The sequence below is a fragment of the Syngnathus leptorhynchus genome, chromosome 2 (genome assembly GCF_054491065.1).
Source record: "Syngnathus leptorhynchus isolate UIUO chromosome 2, UIUO_Slep, whole genome shotgun sequence".
NCBI classification, from domain to species: domain Eukaryota; kingdom Metazoa; phylum Chordata; class Actinopteri; order Syngnathiformes; family Syngnathidae; genus Syngnathus; species Syngnathus leptorhynchus.
Genome location: NC_141196.1, coordinates 23,603,196 through 23,622,581, shown reverse-complemented (window position 1 = coordinate 23,622,581; position 19,386 = coordinate 23,603,196). Strand labels below are relative to the sequence as shown.

Below are 19,386 nucleotides of genomic sequence, written 5' to 3'. Positions count from 1 at the left end.
AGCAAAAGAGCAATTGCTTTCACATCTCTTCTATGATTTATTTTTCCTTATTCCTGGTAAAATGTGGAAGAAAGGAAAGAGAGAGATGTAAAGATGGATGTGTAAAAATGGCGTGTGTGTGTGGCGTGCATGCGTGTGTGTGTGTGTGTGTGTGTGTGTGTGTGTGTGTGTGTGTGTGTGTGTGTGTGTGTTTGTGTGTGTGCGTGTGCACGTGTGTGCACGTGTGTGCATGCGGTAGTGATGACGGGGAGTTGGGCCTGTGGGTGATGGTTAAATGTATACTAATGCACTTTCCTCTGAAGTCATACGGTATTCATTAATATACATATCTAAAAAGGGAACATTATGCAAATCCTGCTCCAGATTAAATGGCAGAGCTGGTAATTTGGCTCAAAATATAATTCTGCACACATTAACAAGTAACCTAAGGCAAAATGCTACACTTCAATTTGATTTAATCTAATTATAGAGCAAACATTAAAACTCCATTTGGATTGCCTTGGTTCTTTTCTCCGGGCATGATTGTGGCCTTCAGTGCAGTTGAATGCTGAACCTCACACAACTCACGCCACTTAAAGATGATTGCACTTGCATTTGTTCTGCAGTCAATTTGGATTAATGTGAAATGGGTTATTAATAGGTTCCCAGCACTAAATCTAGGACTAGACATAGTTTACAAAACTTGGACTCTGTATTGCACTGTACTACACCACTACCTTTGGACAGAGTGGCCTTGTACATCCATGCAGAATGCATGGTTCTTAATGGTAAAACTCTCAGCTGCCCTCAATATTAATTCCCCTCAATTGCTATGACAACATCTGTGACTTCCACAACTAATTTGATGTACCGTATTTTCCGCACCATAAGGCGCTTTGGGTTAAAAGGCCCAGACCCAATTGTGGGGTTCATTTTGTATTTAATCCACATGTAAGGTGCACCACATTATAGGGTGCAGTCATGCCATGACTTATGACTAAAAAATAAAAAAATAAAAACATCACCAGGGCAAGACAGTGAGTTCGGTTATACTTTATTCTACTGTTTAACCACGTATCTACTGTACTCACATTAGTGTTGATCGATATTCATACGCAAATCAATCCAAGTCCTCATCTTCTGTATCCAAATTAAACAGCTGGGCAGATTCGCCATTTTCTCCTCGTCACGTTGCTCTTCTGCAATGAGGCTCCAATTGTGCCTCGTAAGTTTGTCTTGTTGTCTATGCCATTTTAGAGGGTCCTAATGCTTTTTTTTTTTTTTTTCTGCACAAACGATAATATTTATTTCTCAATGGCGGCGGAGGTACATACTCAACGTGTTACGTACAGTCCTCTGATTGGTTTACCGCCTCAATCTACATAAATTGTAATGTCCTTATGATTTGTTCATTGAGTCTACATATCACGCCTGTATATTACGTCTTTGTGTGGCAGAAGCCACACAAAACAACTTTGTCTTTGTCTATGCCATTTTAGAGGGTCCTAATGCTGTTTTCTTTCCACAAACGATATTATTTATTTATCAATGGCGGCGGATGTACATGCTCAACGTATTACGTGCAGTCCTCTGATTGGTTTGGTTTATTGCCCTGATCTACGCAAAACGTAATGTCCTCTGATTGGTTCAGAGGTGTCATTGACGGCAACATGAGAAAGTCTTCTTGGCTTTACATTTTCTCTCGTTCTTATTGTTAACCCTCAAGGCAATATGGTTCTGGCTCGTCATGGCAGAGCTAAAAAGAAACCTTTGAATGTGTTCTGAGAAAACAAAGAAGTTAAACCTTGACTATTCTGTCTTTCTTTTGGTTGAGTCTACATATGGGTATATGTATACATATGGGCATGTAAATTACGTCTCTGTGGGGCGGAAGCCACACAAAAGAACTTTACAGATTTGCACAACGGCAGTATTTGTTTATCAATGGTGGCAGAGGTACGTAATCTACATGTTACGTACAGTCCTCTGATTGTTTTTGGTTTTTTTGCCCCGATCTAAGTAAAATTCATCAGGTCTTCATATATTACCCTGTATAATACGGAAGCCACACAAAACTTCACATATTTTGGAATTTGGTCCACACAAAAGGCGCACCTTATTAAAAGGTGCACCTTCGGTTTTTGAGAAGATTAAAGGCTTTTAAGTGCGCCTTGTGGTGCGGAAAATACGGTAATTGAATTCAAATGGGACTGTGATGGGATGGTTGTTTGTCTATATGTGCCCTGCAATTGGCTGGCGAGCAGTTCAGGGTGTCCCCCGCCCGCCTACCACCCAAAAGATTGCTGGAATGGGCTCCAGAAAATCTGCGATGCTTGTGAGGATAAGTGCTGATCGATGATGAATTAATTAACTAATTCATATGTTATTTCTACTTTCAACAAAATAATTTATACAGCCCATGAATGTCACTCACTCAGTATAATATAAATCCAGACGTGTTGGAGACGTATGTGACAGCTGAACTTCTATTCAATTTCAAGATCCTTGCTCTTCTGTTTACGTCTGAGTTCCTCCAGTGATAGATTCTACTGAGGAGTTGAGAAATTGTGCTGCAACAAATATTCATGACAGCTGTATATTTAGTGTGAAGGTGAAGACCTTCACACTATTGTTATTGTACTTTTGTGTTGTGCCCGTTTTTTTGTCCCTTAACTACTTCCACATACTTCAACCGATTCACTCCGTTCCACTTTTCACTTATTCCAAATATTCAGGAATCGACTGCTTACATTTTTTTCATTCAAAAAATTTTCCGTTTTCACAAAATTCACAAATTTCCGGCAATTTTTGCTCCATTCATTCTTAATGGCAGATTCAACATTTCACATTTACGTGGTTCCAGTTTGAAATTCACATAATTCAACACATTCAAATCACATTGATGACATTCCCGAACTTGCCAAATTCAAAAATTTCACGTTTTCATGTTTTAAATTTTCACAAAATTTCGCAAAATTTCACAAAATTTCGTTTTTCACTTCTAATTTCTACATACTTCAACCGATTCAACTCGTTCCAACTTTCAACTGTTCATCTTTTGCCTACCTCCACACCTTCCCATTTAGCAAAAATTTCACATTTTTCAAATTCGAAATTCAACCAAATTTTCCAAAATTTCCTTTTTCCACTCTAATTTCTACATTTTTCAACCGATTCAACCCATTCCAACTTTCAACTGTTCATCTTTTGCCTACCTATTCCACACCTTCCCATTTAGCAAAAATTTCACATTTTTCAAATTCGAAATTCAACCAAATTTTCCAAAATTTCCTTTTTCCACTCTAATTTCTACATTTTTCAACCGATTCAACCCATTCCAACTTTCAACTCTTCATATTCTTCCTCCCTATTCCCCAAATTCACACTTACAATAAATTCCACATTTTCAAATTTGAAATTCAACCAAATTTTCCAAAATTTCCTTTTTCCACTCTAATTTCTACATTTTTCAACCGTTTCAACTCGTTTCAACATCATTCTGCAGCATTCCCCGAGTATTTATTCAACTGCTTCACCTTCACACGCAATGTCTTCAGGAATTGCAAATTCTAGTTTATATTAAATTACTGAATTCGAGCAGAAAAAAAATCGACTTATACTGTGTAATTTAATGTATCTACTGTAATTTTCGGACTGTAAGTCACGGTTTTTGTCATAGATTGGGTGGGGGGGGGCGACTTATACTCAGGAGCGACTTAATAAACCCTCAGAATCTAAAAATACTTCTGCTAACTTCACTTCAGTTGTCACACTTGACGGAAAATGTGAACATATTAAACATAGACTAGAGGCAAGGGCCATTGCCAGAAATATTTCAGTGGGATGGCCAGGCTGAACCCATGACTCAAATAAGTCATTAGCCATTAGTTCACACCTGAAATGTCTAAATCAGTGATTCTAAACAATGCGGTCACACAGCTCGCAGGTCACCATTAGGCCGCGAGAGGGCCTCACAAAGAGAATGTCTGCTTTGCGCTTGTGGCATGCAAATATGTCATATTTGGTTTGTTATGGTGCATTCACAGTATCTCCAGGAGTACGCTGCAAATAATATTACTATTCAATTACTATAATTATTACTATTCAATCATAAAATTAACCACATTTTCAAATGACATTCATATTATGAAAGGCATTTCGAAACTTTTAATCTGTCTGAAATTTTTCTAAGGCTTAATTTTTTTTTAAATAGGCTGTGCTCTCGCCAAACCTTTTCTAACCAGCTCGCCACAACCGTAATTTTCTGACTATAAGTCGCGTTTTTGCGCACGCCCAGTCCTATTCTATGGAGCTCTCTTCCACCTTCGTGGCTGGAGGTTCAGTAGATGTTGCCTCGTTGAACTCTTGTTTTGTTAAATAAAGAACCCCCGTCTTTGCTTGTACTTTGTTAACGCTACAATATAGTTATATCCTAGATCTGTGCGGTGTGCGCGCAGCGTTGTTGACATAAAGAACGAGGAATTTGATCGATGGATTTAATGATTTGGAGTGACACAGATGGTTTGATAATATTGTTGTAATATGATAGTTATCTGAAATATACTTTATACATCGTTATATGAGTCTGTAGAATAATTAGAAATGCAAATCACGACGAGTCCGACGGCGCGCGTACGCGGCATTGTTTACATTAAGGACAATCGATTAATGGAGTGACACAGATGGTTTTATAAATGTGTTATCTATGTAATAGTTATTAGAATAACTCTGAATGTTACGTCAGGCCCGTTCTCAGCTCTTCGTTTGTGTTTATGTCCCGTTAGCATACCTATCGTTTAGCCTGTTGTTGCTCGTTCATATTTGTTCTTGGTGCTGGATTTTGACAAATAAATATGCCCCAAAAGTGCGACTTGTACTTTTTTTACGCACACCCGATCCTTCTCGAGCGCTCTCTTTCACTTCCGTGGATGGAAGTCGGGGGCCGGCGCTCAGCCGGGTGGCTGTCCGGGGACGGTGGATGGGGCTGGGACATGGCTTTTACGCATGCCCGGTCCTATTTATGGAGCTCTCTTCCACCTCCATGGCTGGAAGTTCAGTAGTTGTTGGCTCGTTGAACTCTTGTTTTGTTAAATAAAGAGCCGTTTACCAAACCCACGTCTTTCCTGGTACTTTGTTAACGCTACAATATAGTTATATACTAGATCTCTGCAGCGCACGCGCGGCGTTGTTGACATAAAGAACGAGTAATTTGATCGATGGATTGAATGATTTGGAGTGACACAGATGGTTTGATAATAATTTTGTTATATAAACCCACGTCTTTCCTGGTACTTTGTTAACGCTACATTATAGTTAGATACTAGATCTCTGCAGCGCACGCGAGGCGTTGTTGACATAAAGAACGAGGAATTTGATCGATGGATTTAATTATTTGGAGTGACACAGATGGTTTGATAATATTGTTTTAATATGATAGTTATTTGAAATATACTTTATATATCGTTATATGGGTCTGTGGAATAATTAGAAATGCAACGTCAGCATATGCGGCGCATACGAGGCATTGTTTACATAAAGCACGATCGATGGATTTAATGAATTGGAGTGACACAGATGGTTTGATAATTGAATAACTCTAACTCCGTCAGGCCCGTTCTCAGCTCCTCGTTTGTGTATATGTCACGTTAGCATACCGTATCGTTTAGCCTGTTGTTGCTAGTTCATGTCTGTTTTTGGTGTTGGATTTTAACAAATAAATTTGCCCCAAAAGTGCGACTTATACTCCGGTATTACTTATAATTGTTTTTTTTTTTCACTTTGTTGTGCATTTTATGGCTGGTGCGACTTATACTCCGGAGCGATTTATAGTCCGAAAATTACGGTAAGTCATTCCAGTAGAATTGGGCTTCCTCGGAGGTAACGTTGAACTTAGACACTTCTATTCACTTGGCACCATGTTTGCTACAGGATTTATATTGAGAAAGCGCCCTAATATGTGTGTACCAAACACATTATATTTGTTTTTATTTATATTTTTTTACATGTAGGTGGTGGTGTGACAGAGTGGTGTAACAGTGGACAGAGTGAGATGGAAACGATTGATCTGCTGTGCCGGGCCCTAACTGGAGCAGCCAAAAGAAGAAAGAAACTATGCAACAATACGAAAAATAATAGCCACAAGTAACATTGTCACCCAAGACTTTTCATACAGGTTGCTTTTCAAGCCTTTCCTGTAAGTTTCCATAAGGTATGGTTCCTCTAGATCAGAGGCACTTAAATATATATCCTAACTTTGACTTTGACTAAATGCCCACAATTGCTTCTACAGTAGCTCCAGTCGGGGACGACTCTCTGCCACAGAATTAGCAAGTAAAAAAACAACGATAAATGCCAGTCAAGCAACCTGATGTTTGTAAGTGAACAATATTCACTGCTTGTCTGTCTTAGGAAGCATTTGCAAAAGGCTGCTACAAAGACATCACTGAAAATGGCCTACTATTTGTACCTTCCTCACATCACGTCAGTCTAATTTCTACATTTCTTGACCGATTCAACCTGTTCCGGCTTTGCTCATCTTATGCCTACCTATTCCAAAACTTCCCAATTACCAAAAATTCTAAATTTTGAAATTTACGCTAAATTTTACAAAATTTTGTTTTTCCCTTCTAATTTCTACATTTCTCGTCTACTGTTTTTCTCTCACCCTTTTTCTCACCGTTCTTCTCTCACCGTTTCTCGCCTATCGATTTTCTCACTGTTTTTCTCGCCTACCATTTCTCTCGCTTACCGTTTTTCTCGCTTACCATTTTTTCTCGCTCATTGTTTTTTCTTGCTTACCGTTTTTCTCACTTGCCATTTTTCTCGCTTACCGTTTTTCTCATTTATCGTGTTTCTTATCGTTTATCTCAATTAGTCTGAGTTAGATTCAAGCATACAAACCCAATTTAATTGCACATCTTTTGCATTCTACACTGCATGTCATTATCACTGACAATATTTTTTCTGTATATTATGCAGCCCTAATTCAAAGTGTCCCTCCACTGTGAAAAAGTATTTTTAATTTGTTATTTGACACCTCTTTGTATGATACACCCGTGAGTTGCAAGGAACACCTCATCAAAGGAGAAGTGGTCACCAACAAATTTAGAAAGGTGTGCACACACTATTTGAGTGAAAAAGGATTTCTGTCTAGATAAAATTGTCTTGGGGAGAAAAATGTAAGCAAAAACGAAAGTGTTTATTTTATTGTTTAGCATAGTTACTGTGATATTATCATTGGGTCACAGGGAACCTTTGTGTTTATGATTTGCCAGTTCGATTTCTCCTCCGACCCTTCTTATGTGGAGTTTGCATGTTCTCCCCGTGTCCGCGTGGGTTTTCTCTGAGCACTCCGGTTTCCTCCCATATCCCCAAAACATGCTTGGTAGGCCAATTGAGCACTCCAACTTGCCCCTAGGTGCGAGTGAGAGTGAGGATGGTTGTTTGTCTCTGTGTGCGCTGCAATCGGCTGGCAACCGGTTCAGGGTGTCCCCCGCCTACTGCCCGATGACTGCTGGGATAGGCTCCAGCACGCCCGCGGCCCCCGTGGGGACAAGTGGCTTATTCGCATCTGACTCACTGACACGACACCTAAAATATACAATATGGATTTGATGCTGTTCAAATATAGCACAGTTGTAGTGGCAAATGTAGTGTCTCTGTGGTTGCCCAGTGCTCAAACATTCCCAAGAGATGTTTAGTTGTGTTCACCCTTTCCCTGACAAGAGTAAAAAAACAAGTAGCTTGTTTTAATTTTCATTGTAGTGAAGAATAAGTAATAGTAGCAAACTATAAAAGCCTCTGGAGCATGTTGATAAGTAGGTGTGTCCTACTTTAACCATTGCTGCTAACTGAGGAAATGCAACATGCAAAGGCCCAGCCTGCATAAATGTTTTAAAAACAATCTCCTTTGGGGCCAGATTTCTTTCAGAGTTAGACTCTGAAATGAGTGTCTCGTGCTTAAAGCATCAGGAGTTCTGAAGCTAGAGAGAGGCTCAGAGCGAAGCGGGGTTTTGAGGACAACATATGCCTTGCAGCTCTATTTTTATTATTGAAGGATTTAGATGTTTAGACGAAGGAAGTGCAGGCACAGTTAAAAGTTTTCTTTTTAACCTTTAAAAGTAAGTCGCCACAAATGTGTACCTTGTAATAAACACCTGAGTAAACAACTTCCCAGTTGCAAAAGGAGAGAGAGAGAGAGAGAGAGAGAGAGAGAGAGAGAGAGAGAGAGAGAGAGAGAGAGAGAGAGAGAGAGAGAGAGAGAGAGAGAGAGAGAGAGAGAGAGAGAGGTAGGTAGGTAGGTAGGTAGGTAGGTAGGTAGGTAGGTAGGTAGGTAGGTAGGTAGGTAGGTAGGTAGGTAGGTAGGTAGGTAGGTAGGTAGGTAGGTAGGTAGGTAGGTAGGTAGGTAGGTAGGTAGGTAGGTAGGTAGATAGATAGATAGATAGATAGATAGATAGATAGATAGATAGATAGATAGATAGATAGATAGATAGATAGATAGATAGATAGATAGATAGATAGATAGATAGATAGATAGATAGATAGATAGATAGATAGATAGATACAGAAACACACAGATAAATAAACAGATAAACAATATAGAGCTTAATGATAGTCAATAACAAATAGTGTTCGGGGCTTTCTAGAATGGACAACACCAACACCCGCTGATGTGCCACAGATGCCAGATCAGGGAGCTGAGTGCCCACAACAGAAGCTGCCTTCCTCACTAGTTTGTCCCAACAGGAGGCATCCCTCTTCTTGACGCTGCCCTATCCCAGCACGCCACCGCAAAGAATAGGGTGCCTGCCACAACAGAGCGATAAAACATCCTGCATCACCCTGCAGACAATCAAAGGATGCCAACCGCCTGAGGAAGTACAACCAGGATTGTATTTTCTCTCTCTTTTATTTAAATCTTTTTCTCCCTGCAACAGACCCCTGAGCACATCACAATTATTCTGATTCATATCAGTAAAAATTATTTATTTTTTCCACAGACTGTCAATTTACTTAATTACAATACTCAAGCACTGCACTTTATGCAATGGAGTTGTAGCAGTGATATTGTTCGCAGATCAATTTAACGTTCCCTCGCACAGCCGGCCTCCCGTACTTGTCCTCAGTCTTGTCCACAGCGACGCACATTGCTCGCAGGCGTGCCACACGCTATCAGCGCTCATTGCCGCCACCTGTCCCGACCCCTCCTTGCCCCGGCGATTTTCCCTCGCACGCGACTGGTTGCCACGCCTCCAGTGCTTGTCGTCAGTCACATCCACAGTGACGCACATTGCTCACAGGCACGCCCCGCGCTGTCACCACCACCTGTTCCTTGCTCATCAGGGCGCGTATTTAAACATCTCGCTTGTCACAAATTATTTTTTCCATTAAAATTATCATAAAAACCCGCGAAATAGTGATAGTTAATAGATGAAGTGCGAAGTGGCGAGGGATTACTGAATTCCCTGCAATGTCCTCACGTATTCGTCATTGCTTTTTGAGGCAGTTTATGCGTTTTCCTACTGTGTGAGTGGTCCTTGAACGCACCCCGAGTTTACTGCAGAACACTATCAACAAGAAAATTGAAGAAAAGAAACCGAGTGACTGATCATGGAAATGTAAACACACAAAAGTGTCGACCGGGTAGGTCATCTTGTTGGAAAGATTGCTGTCAAGTGTGGCCGTTTAAAGCGCCTCCTTTTAGGATGGGCGGCGAAGGTGGTATCTCATACGAGTACTTCAGGGGAAATGTAAGTCAAATGAACCCTTACCAATTTCAATTGACTTTGTAACGGCGTATGAACAGTTGAGTTTACATCAAGCCTGTTGGTGAGTGGTGAAAGGAAAAGTACAGACGTTACAGGGTACTTCAGCTTCAGAGACACTGCTCATTCCTCTAAAACAGGGGTCGGGAACCCAAAATGTTCAAAGAGCCATATTGGCCCAAATAAAATAAAAACCATACCTGTCTAGAGCGGCAAAAATCTAAAAGCCTTTTAAAAGGCAACATAGTGTTAGGATACAGATTTTTAGCTATTGATATCACTCCAAATTGCGATCAACACTTAACACAAGTTGCTATGTCCCAATCCACACACTGGCGCACCTAACAATTTTGCGAGTTCGTTCTGTCAAAGAGAAGACCAGTAGATCAATCAGACCAAATTTACCAATTGTTTATTCCTGACAAAGCGCACTAATACAGGCCTGGGTCCCGGGTCCCTCACACTAAAACTCGTGCGTTTTTGTGACCACCAAAAGACGACACATTCTTCCGGGTTGCCCAGTTTTAAAGAAACACAATATTGAAGATCAAAACATGCCAATTATTGCGTGATGATTGGTCGATGGCCATCTCCTCCCCGTCGAGGTGTTACCGCGATGGTCAGGCGTTGGGGTTTTCCCTGCGGAGCCCAACCACCTGGACGTGAAGTTGTTCTTTGTTCTCGTCTCTCACCGACCTTGAGGTGTTATCGTCCGGTGCTCCCTTCGACCGGGCCTGTTCCACAACACTTCGCAAAAAAAAGGTTCATGCAGTTTGCCTGCACATTCCTCACCACCCACCAATCCACACGAGCACTCCAATACTAGTTATTATATTGATATGATTATAAGTTTAACACAACCTTAAAAAATACGTCTGCAAACTGTTGAAAGCACATTTCCCTTTATTAGACTGTCAATACATAAGATCAAAGTCAGCTTTATTGTCAATTTCTTCACGTTAAGACACACAAAGAGATCGAAATTACGTATCCCACCGTCCCACGGTGACTAGACACATCACACAACACATACAAGCAAATAGCACAAAGAGTAAAAATGAATAGACAAGAGCGATGAATAAGTAATAAGCAAATAACCCAGATAAATAAACAATAAATAAATAAATAGATAAATAAGAGGAGCAAAATGGAGCAAGCGTGCATACAGCAGACAGCCAGAATATAGCGCAAAAAAACAGGACGTCATGCAGCAGAGGAGGGAGGGGGAAGAGAATTCAGGATCCTGACAGCTTGGAGTACGAAGCTGTTGGCGAGTCTGGTGGTGCGGGAGCGCAGGCATCTGTACCTCTTCCCAGAGGGCAGAAGATCAGACAAAGAGTGAGCGGGGTGACTCACATCACACACAATCGCGGTCGCCTTGGGGGTGAGACGGGAGGTGTAAATGTCCTTCAGGGAGGGGAGCGGAGCCCCAATGATCTTACTAGCAGTGTTCACTATGCGCTGCAGAGCCTTCATGTTGTATTTAGTGCAGCCACCACCCCACACAGGGATACAACTGGAGAGGACACTCTCAATGGTGCCACGGTAGAATGTGGTCATGATGGCAGGAGGAGCACTTGCTCGTCTGAGTTTCCGCAGAAAGTACAGGCGGCGCTGAGCTTTCTTCGCCAGCGACGCAGCGTTGGTGGTCCAGGAGAGGTCCTTACTGATGTGCACCTCCAGGAATCTGGTGCTGCTCACTCTCTCCACCACAGCACCATCGATGGTCAGCGGCAGGTGTTGGGCATGACCCTTCCGGAAGTAAACAACAATCTCCTTGGTCTTGCTGACGTTCAGCAGAAGGTTGTTGTCCCTGCACCACGTGGCCAGAAGGTCGAAAACCCTGTATTGGGTCTCGTCGCCGCCCGGTGATGAGACCCACCACAATTGTGTCGTCGGCATATTTCAGCACGCGGTTGCTGCTGTAGGTTGCGGTGCAGTCATGCGTCAGCAGGATGAGGAGCAGCTGACTGAGCACGCAGCCTTGAGGGGCCCCCGTGCTCAGCGTGATGCTGCCGGAGACATTGTCGCCAACATGTACTACCTGAGGCCGCTGACAGAGGAAGTCCAGTAGCCAGTTGCAAAGGCAGGTACTGAGGCCCAGCTTGTCGAGTTTGCAGAAGAGACGCTGTGGAACAATGGTATTGAATGCAGAACTGAAGTCCACAAACAGCAATCTCAAATACGAGTCTCTGTTCTCCAGGTGGGTGAGGGCAGAGTGGAGGGCAGAGTAGATGGCATCCTCAGAGGACCGAAGGCAAACAGGAAATGGTCTATGGTGGGGGGAAGAACAGATCTGATGTGCGCCATGACAAGCCGCTCAAAGCACTTCATGACGATGGGCGTCAGTGCCACAGGGGGGTAGTCATTGAAGCAGGAAGGAGCAGAATTTTTCGGCACAGGTATGATGGTGGCAGCCTTGAAACATGACGGGACGACGGCCTGCTGCAGGGAAATGTTAAAGATGTCCGTGAAGACATCCATCAGCTCCTCAGCGCAGTCCTTCAGCACTCGCCCGGGATGTTGTCCGGGCCCGCTGCCTTACGGGTGTTGATAGCAGCAAGCGTCCTCCTCACGCTAACGGGAGAGAGGCACAGGGGCTACTCGTTCAGAGGGGGAGGGGTCTTCAGCGGGCAAGTGCTGTTTTGAGCATCGAAGCGAGCAAAGAAGCGGTTCAGTTCGTTGAGCAGAGGGACGTCGCCCTCACAGCTCTGCGGAGCGAGCTTGTAGTCCGTGATGGTCTGAATGCCTTGCCACAGGCCCCGAGCATCCCTGCTGTCTTTGAAGTGGGCAGTAATCTTGGAAGAGAATGCCTTTTTCGCATCCTTGATGCCCCGGGACAGGTTCGCCCTAGCCGATCTCACGCCCGCTTCATCCCCAGCCCTGTAGGCTTTGTTTCTGGAGCTCAGCAGCCCGAGGAAAGCCCCTGTCAGCCATGGCTTCCAGTTAGCCCGAGTGACGATGTATTTTGTGAGGGTCACATCATCAATGCACTATGCGATGTAAGAGGTCACAGAGTCAGTATACTCCTCAATGTCCGTCTGATTGTTGCAAGTGGCTGCCTGCTTAAACATTTCCCAGTGGCAAAGCAGTCTCAAAGAGCATCAGAGGCCCCCTCAGCCCACATCTGTGAAAAGCACAGGCCGCCTGTGGCGGAATTGCCAATTCTGGTGTTCTATGGCAAATGCCAATCGAGCTCCACGGTGCTGAGTAGTGAGCATAGGGCACACTACAGGACGTCGTGCCCTGAGGCCACCGTCGTGAAGTCTGTTTCTGACTGTTTGGGCAAAAACATTCACACCAGTAGCCTTCTGAAGGTCATTTTGTAGGGCTCGGGCAGTCCTCAACCTTTTCCTCCTTTCACAAAGCAGCGGATATCGGTCCTGCTGATGGGATGAGGACCGTGTACGGCCCTGTCCAGCTCTCCTAGAGTAACTGCCTGTCTCCTGGAATCTCCTCCATGGTCTGGAGATTGTACTGGGAGACGCATCAAATCTTCTTGGAACAGCACGCATGGATGTGTCATCCTGGAGGAGTTGGACAATCTGTGCAACTTCAGGAGGGTTAAGAAATCGCCTCATGCTTCCAGTCGTGATAATGACTCTTGCTAAAGCCAACACTTGTGGAAAAACAGTTAAAAGAGATCAAGAGGGAGGAGTTTAAAATGGCCTCTACCTGCAAAACCAGTCCTGTTTTGGGGACCATCTCGTTGTTGCCCCTCTAGTGTATCTGTTGTTAATTCCATCAACACCAATGCAGCTGAAAGTGATGAACAACCCCCTCTGCCACGTGCCTGACCAAAACCTTATCAGAAAAGTGTCATTGAATTCATGCCATAGCCTGATAAAAAAAACTGTTCCTTTAATTTTTTTGAGCAGTGTAGTTCAGTCCATTCTTTCTTAAAGCCTCTGTTCTCATCTTCTTCTTCTTCTTCTTCTTCTTCTTCTTCTTCTTCTTCATTGGGGTTTAACGGCAGCTTGCATCCTAATACTTGCATTGCTGCCCCTACTGGTTCTTCCCATCATTATACTAACTTCTCTTCACTAGATCTGTACTTTTTAAAAACTCAAAGAACCAGCCGTTCCCCCTCCCACTTGACCCTACTTCCAGAATGTTTTTCACAGATATTTCCACAAGCCCTGCTGTCTGCAGCTTCTCCACCAACTCAACCCTTTGCCTGTGATATTTCCTACAGGAATGTCGCACCGTCTCCTTTTCCTGACACTCAGAGCACAGACCATCCTGATGTTTCCCCAGAAGGTTTTCCACCCTCCTCTCCCACAGTCATGAACTGACTCAGCCACTCTACCACACATTGAGAACAGGTGCCTCCCTTTGCTCTCCTGCTCCCACAGCTGTTGCCACAGTAGCATCACTTCCCCCACACAATACTTTTACCCTCAGACTTAGCGTCTCCACACGCTCTTTTTTTCATTGCCTCTTTTGCCAGTTTGTCACCCCTCTCATTCACCAGGATACCCACGTGTCGGAACCCACATCAGTGATACCTTAACCCCCCTTGCTGCCACATCCCTAACAGCCAAAAGAATTTCATGAATAAGGTCCTGTCGGCTCTGAGAACTGCCCCTCCCAATACTTTTAACTGCAGACAGAGTCACTATCAGTGTTCCCTCTAATTTTTCAAGTGTCTGTGCAAACACACAAGCTCTGTGTGCACACTGTGGACGACTGTGTGCAACACCAGATTAAATAAAAAATGAATAAATAAACAAAATATTGTCAATGAGAACGTGCTCAGGGTCGGATTTTGTTTTGTGTGGCAGCTTGTTCCTTTTCTGTCGGTCTTTTGCGCAATAATGCAATGATCCCCTGTCCCATCTTGAGTCTTTGTACAATTCCAACAGTTTTCAAATGACATTTCTGCTGAATGTGACGCTTGAGGTAGCCAAACTTTTCGGTCCATATTTTCCCCTCCGTTTGGCTTCACTGCATGTTCTGCAGAGTAGACCTTTCGCATTCGAAAAAGAGAAAATCACACCCAGTTTCACCCTTTGTTCTTTTATTTGCACACACTCAAACAGCCATTCCATCTTAAAAGAACCGCCGCATCTCTTATTTACTTTTGCTAGGCGAGCGGATGTGTCGCTGCTCTTTCGTTTTGCCATGATAAGGGGTTAGCTTACTTAGCATTTGCATCTCTTGACTCCGCCTCACTGTTTTTAGCTAGCTATCCTGCACAGCGCGAATGGGCAGGACACATTTTCAGGCACTGTTAATGCTATGATTGGCTATGTAGCGCAAGTGAACCATATATCATTGGCTGGACACCTGTTAATCACTGATTTAAACTATAAAAAGGCACAAAGGAAATCACTGGTCCACTTAATTAGATTAGATTACGTCTAACGTTAGATATTAATCAATCAGTTTATCTTGAATTTTATTATGTGCGCAGCATGGAGTTTCTTGTGCGCAGAGACTGCGTGACCAGTGCGCAATTGCGCGGCTGCGCAGCTTAGAGGGAACACTGGTCACTACACACCAAGAAATTACTGCCGACGCTGCACCGATCCGCCTGTCGATCTCGCGCTCCATCCTGCCCTCACTCGTGAACAAGACCCCAAGATACTTGAACTCGTCCACTTGGGGCAGAATCTCATCTCCGATCCGGAGAGGGCATTCCACACTCGGCTGCGAACTGCTCCAGCGAGAGCTGGAGATCACGGCCTGAAGAAGCCGACAGCACCACATCATCTGCAGAAAAAAGAGACGCGATGCTGAGGTCCCCAAACCGGACTCCCTTAACGCCTCGGCTGCGCCTAGAAATTCTGTCCATAAAAATTATGAACAGAATCGGTGACAAAGGGCAGCCTTGGCGGAGTCCAACCCTCACCAGGAACGAATCCGACTTACTGCCGGAAATGCCGAAAAACTCTGGCATCGGTGATACAGGGACCGAACTGCCCTTATCAGTTGGCTCGGCACCGCATACTCTCGAAGCACCCTCCACAGAATCTCCCGAGGGACACGGTCAAACGCCTTCTCCAAGTCCACAAAACACATGTGGACTGGTTGGGCGAACTCCCATGCACCCTCGAGGATCCTGACGAGGGTGTCGAGCTGGTCCACTGTTCCACGGCCAGGACGAAAGCCACATTGCTCCTCCTGAATCCGAGGTTCAAGCTCCCGACAGACCCTACTCTTCAGCACCCCTGAATAGACCTTACCAGGGAGGCTGAGGAGTGTGATTCCCCTGTAATTGGAACACACCCTCCGGTCCCCATCTTAAAGAGGGGAACCACCACCCCAGTCTGCCAATCCAGAGGCACCGTCCCCGATGTCCACGCAATGCTGTAGAGGCGTGTCAGCCATGACAGCCCCACAACATCCAGAGCCTTTTTAGAACTCCGAGCGGATCTCACCCACCCCCGGGGCCCTGCCACCGAGGAGTTTTTTAACTACCTCAGTGACTTCGACCCCAGAGATTGGAGAGCCCGCCTCAGAGTCTCCAGGCTCTGCTTCCACAATAGAAGCCGTGTCAGTGGAATTGAGGAGGTCTTCGAAGTATTCTCCCCGCCAACTCACGACGTCCCGAGTCGAGGTCAGCAGCAGCACACCATCTCCACTGTAAACAGTGTTGACCGTGCACTGCTTCCCCCTCCTGAGACACTGGATGGTGGACTAGAATTTCCTCGAAGCCGTCCGGAAGTCATTCTCCGTGGCCTCACCAAACGCCTCCCACGCCCGGGTTTTTGCCTCAGCAACCGCCGAAGCCGTCTTCCCCTTGGCCATCCGGTACCTGACAGCTGCCTCCGGACTCCTTCTTCAGCTTGACAGCATCCCTTAACGCCGGTGTCCACCAGCGGGTTCGGGGATTGCAGCCATGACAGGCCCCAACGACCTTACGGCCACAGCTCCGGTCGGCTGCCTCAACAATGGAGGCTCGGAACATGGTCCACTCGGACTCAATGTCCCCCGCCTCTCCCGGGACGTGGGAAAAGCCCTGCCGACAGGGGATTCTACCAACAGACCCTCACAGAGCATTTGGGTCTGCCAGGTCGGACCGGCATCTTCCCCCACCATCGGAGCCAACCCACCACCAGGTGGTGATCAGTTGACAGCTCCGCCCCTCTCTTCAACCAAATGTCCAAAACATGCAGCTGCAAATCCAATGACACGACTACAAAGTCGATCATCGAACTCGCGGCCTAGGGTGTCCTGGTGCCAAGTGCACACATGGACACCCTTACGCTTGAACATGGTGTTCATTTTAGAAAATCCATGTCGAGCACAGAAGTCTTACAATAGAACACCGCTCGGGTTCAGATCGGGGGGGCTGTTCCTCCCAATCACGCCCTTCCAGGTCTCACTGTCATTGCCCACGTGACCATTGAAGTCACCCAGTAGAACAAGTCCCCAGAAGGAGCGCTGTCCAGCACCTCCTCCAGGGACTCCAAGAAGAGTGGGTACTCTGAGCTGCCATTTGGTGCATAGACACAAACAACAGTCAGGACCCGTCCCCCCACCCGAAGACAGAGGGAGGCTACCCTCTCGTTCACCGGGGTGAACCCCAATGTACAGGCGCCCAACCGGGGGGCAATAAGTGTGCCCACACCTGCTCGACGCCTCTCACCGTGGGCAACTCCGGAGTGGAAGAGATTCCAGCCCCTCTTGAGAGGGCTTGTACCAGAGCCCAAACTATGTGTGGAGGCAAGTCTGACTATGTCTAGTCGGAATATTTCTGCCTCACACACCAGCTCGGGCTCCTTTCCAGCCAGAGAGGTGACATTCCATGTCCCTAGAGCCAGCCTCTGCAGCCAGGGATCGGACCACCAAGGTTCTCCGCGCCTTAGGCCGCCGCCCAGCTCACTTTGCACCCGACCCCTTTGGCCCCTCCTACAGGTGGTGAGCCCATGGGAAGGGGGACCCACGCTTTCTATTCGAGTTATGCCCGGCCGGGCCTCATGGGTGAAGGCCCGGCCACCAGGCACTCGCCTTCGAGCCCCACCTTCAGGCCTCGCCCCTCGGTAACCCGCGTCCGGTCTTGTCTTTTTCATCATGAGGGGTCTTCTGAGCCGTGCTTTGTCTAGCCCCTTTTGCCATGGGTGACCCTACAAGGGGCATGAAGCCCCAGACAACATGGCTCCTAGGATCATAGGGGCACGCAAACCCCTCCACCACGATAAGGTGACGACTCACCGGAGGGGAGATTATACCACTCACTATATTATATACTCACTCGTGAAGACCAATCAGCAGCGCCAGTGTTAGATGGAGGAGGGACTTTACGAGTCAGTGACATAATTTCCCGTTCACGAACGAGTCGTGGATTGCATTTCCCGTTCACCAACGAACGATCAGTGAGTGAAGGAATCAGTGAGTGATTTGCATTTCCGGTTCATCGCGAGAACGATCAGTGAGGGAACGAATCTCGACTTTCGCGACTTCCCATTCGCGAACGATTCAATGAGCAAACTGGCTTTCCATGCATCAACGGATCAGTCAGTAAACGTGTTGCGTCTCCGAGCGTGAACTATGTAAGCAAGAATGTAGATTTATGATTTACTTATAGTAGGTTTTATATAACGTGTATGCATATATATGCCTAAATATTGTTATGATAATAATAATAATAATAATAATAATACATTTTATTTGTAAGGCGTTTTTCAAGGCACTCAGGGATGCCGTTCAAAGATAAAATAACATACACAATCAAATATAAAAACAGTATAAAAGTAAGGAAACATCTGCAGCAGAATGGGGGGGTTCAAGTATATGCTTGCTTAAAAAGGTGGGTTTTTAGGTGGGATGCAAACTGTAGAATGGAGTTGATGTTTCAAATGTCAGGGGGGAGAGAGTTCCAAAGACGAGGGGCAGAGCAGGTGAAGGCTCTAGCTCCCATAGTGGACAGACGGAATGGGGGGACGGTGAGGGTAATAGAAGATGCAGACCTAAGAGACCGGGTGGGAATGTTAATGTGGAGGAGGTCAGTCAGGTATGACGGGGCGAGGTTATGCATGGCCTTAAATGTGTAGAGGAGGATTTTACAGTTAATGAGGTGTTTTATAGGAAGCCAGTGAAGTTGGAGCAGAGCAAGAGTGATGTGATGATGGACAGGCGTTCTGGCGATGATGCGGGCAGCAGCATTTTGAACCAACAGCAATTTATGGAGGAGTTTGTGAGCGAGGCCAACAAGGATGGAGTTGCAATAATCCAGACGGGAGGTAACGAGGGAGTGGACCAGGATAGCAGTGCTGTTTGGAGTGAGTGATGGACGGAGGCGGTTGATGTTACGGATGTGGAAGTAGGACGAACGGATGACAAAATGATAGGATGCTGTCAAGGACGACACCCAGACTCTTAGCCTGAGGGGAGGGGGAAACCACGGAGTTGTCTATGGTGAGCATAAGACGGGGTTGTTTGTTGAGGGATGATTTGGAACCAATGAGGACTACCTCAGATTTGTCACAGTTGAGTTTGAGGAAGTTTGAGGTGAACCAGGATTTAATTTCTTGAAGGCATGCAGTGAGGGAGGAGGGTGGGAAAGTGTAGGGGGGTTTGGAGGAGACGTAGAGCTGGGTGTCGTCCGCGTAGCAATGAAAGTTGATGTTGTGTTTTCGGAAAATCGAACCAAGCAGAAGGAGATAAATGGTAAATAAAATTGGACCAAGGACAGAGC

At 45.4% G+C, this 19,386-nt stretch overlaps 1 long non-coding RNA gene across 4 annotated transcripts in view; it reads left to right on the top strand.

The window, feature by feature from the left end:
• The first annotated feature begins 9,476 nt into the window (after positions 1 to 9,476).
• LOC147061317 (uncharacterized) overlaps positions 9,477 to 19,386 on the top strand; it is a 35,653-nt gene continuing 25,743 nt past the window's right edge. For 2 of the 4 annotated variants that reach the window (XR_015068917.1, XR_015068929.1), the window contains exon 1: positions 9,518 to 9,728. This is a non-coding gene — a long non-coding RNA (uncharacterized LOC147061317). Of the gene's footprint in view, positions 9,729 to 19,386 lie in introns of all 4 variants that reach the window. The other 2 variants (XR_015068925.1, XR_015068926.1) reach the window with 2 other exon arrangements.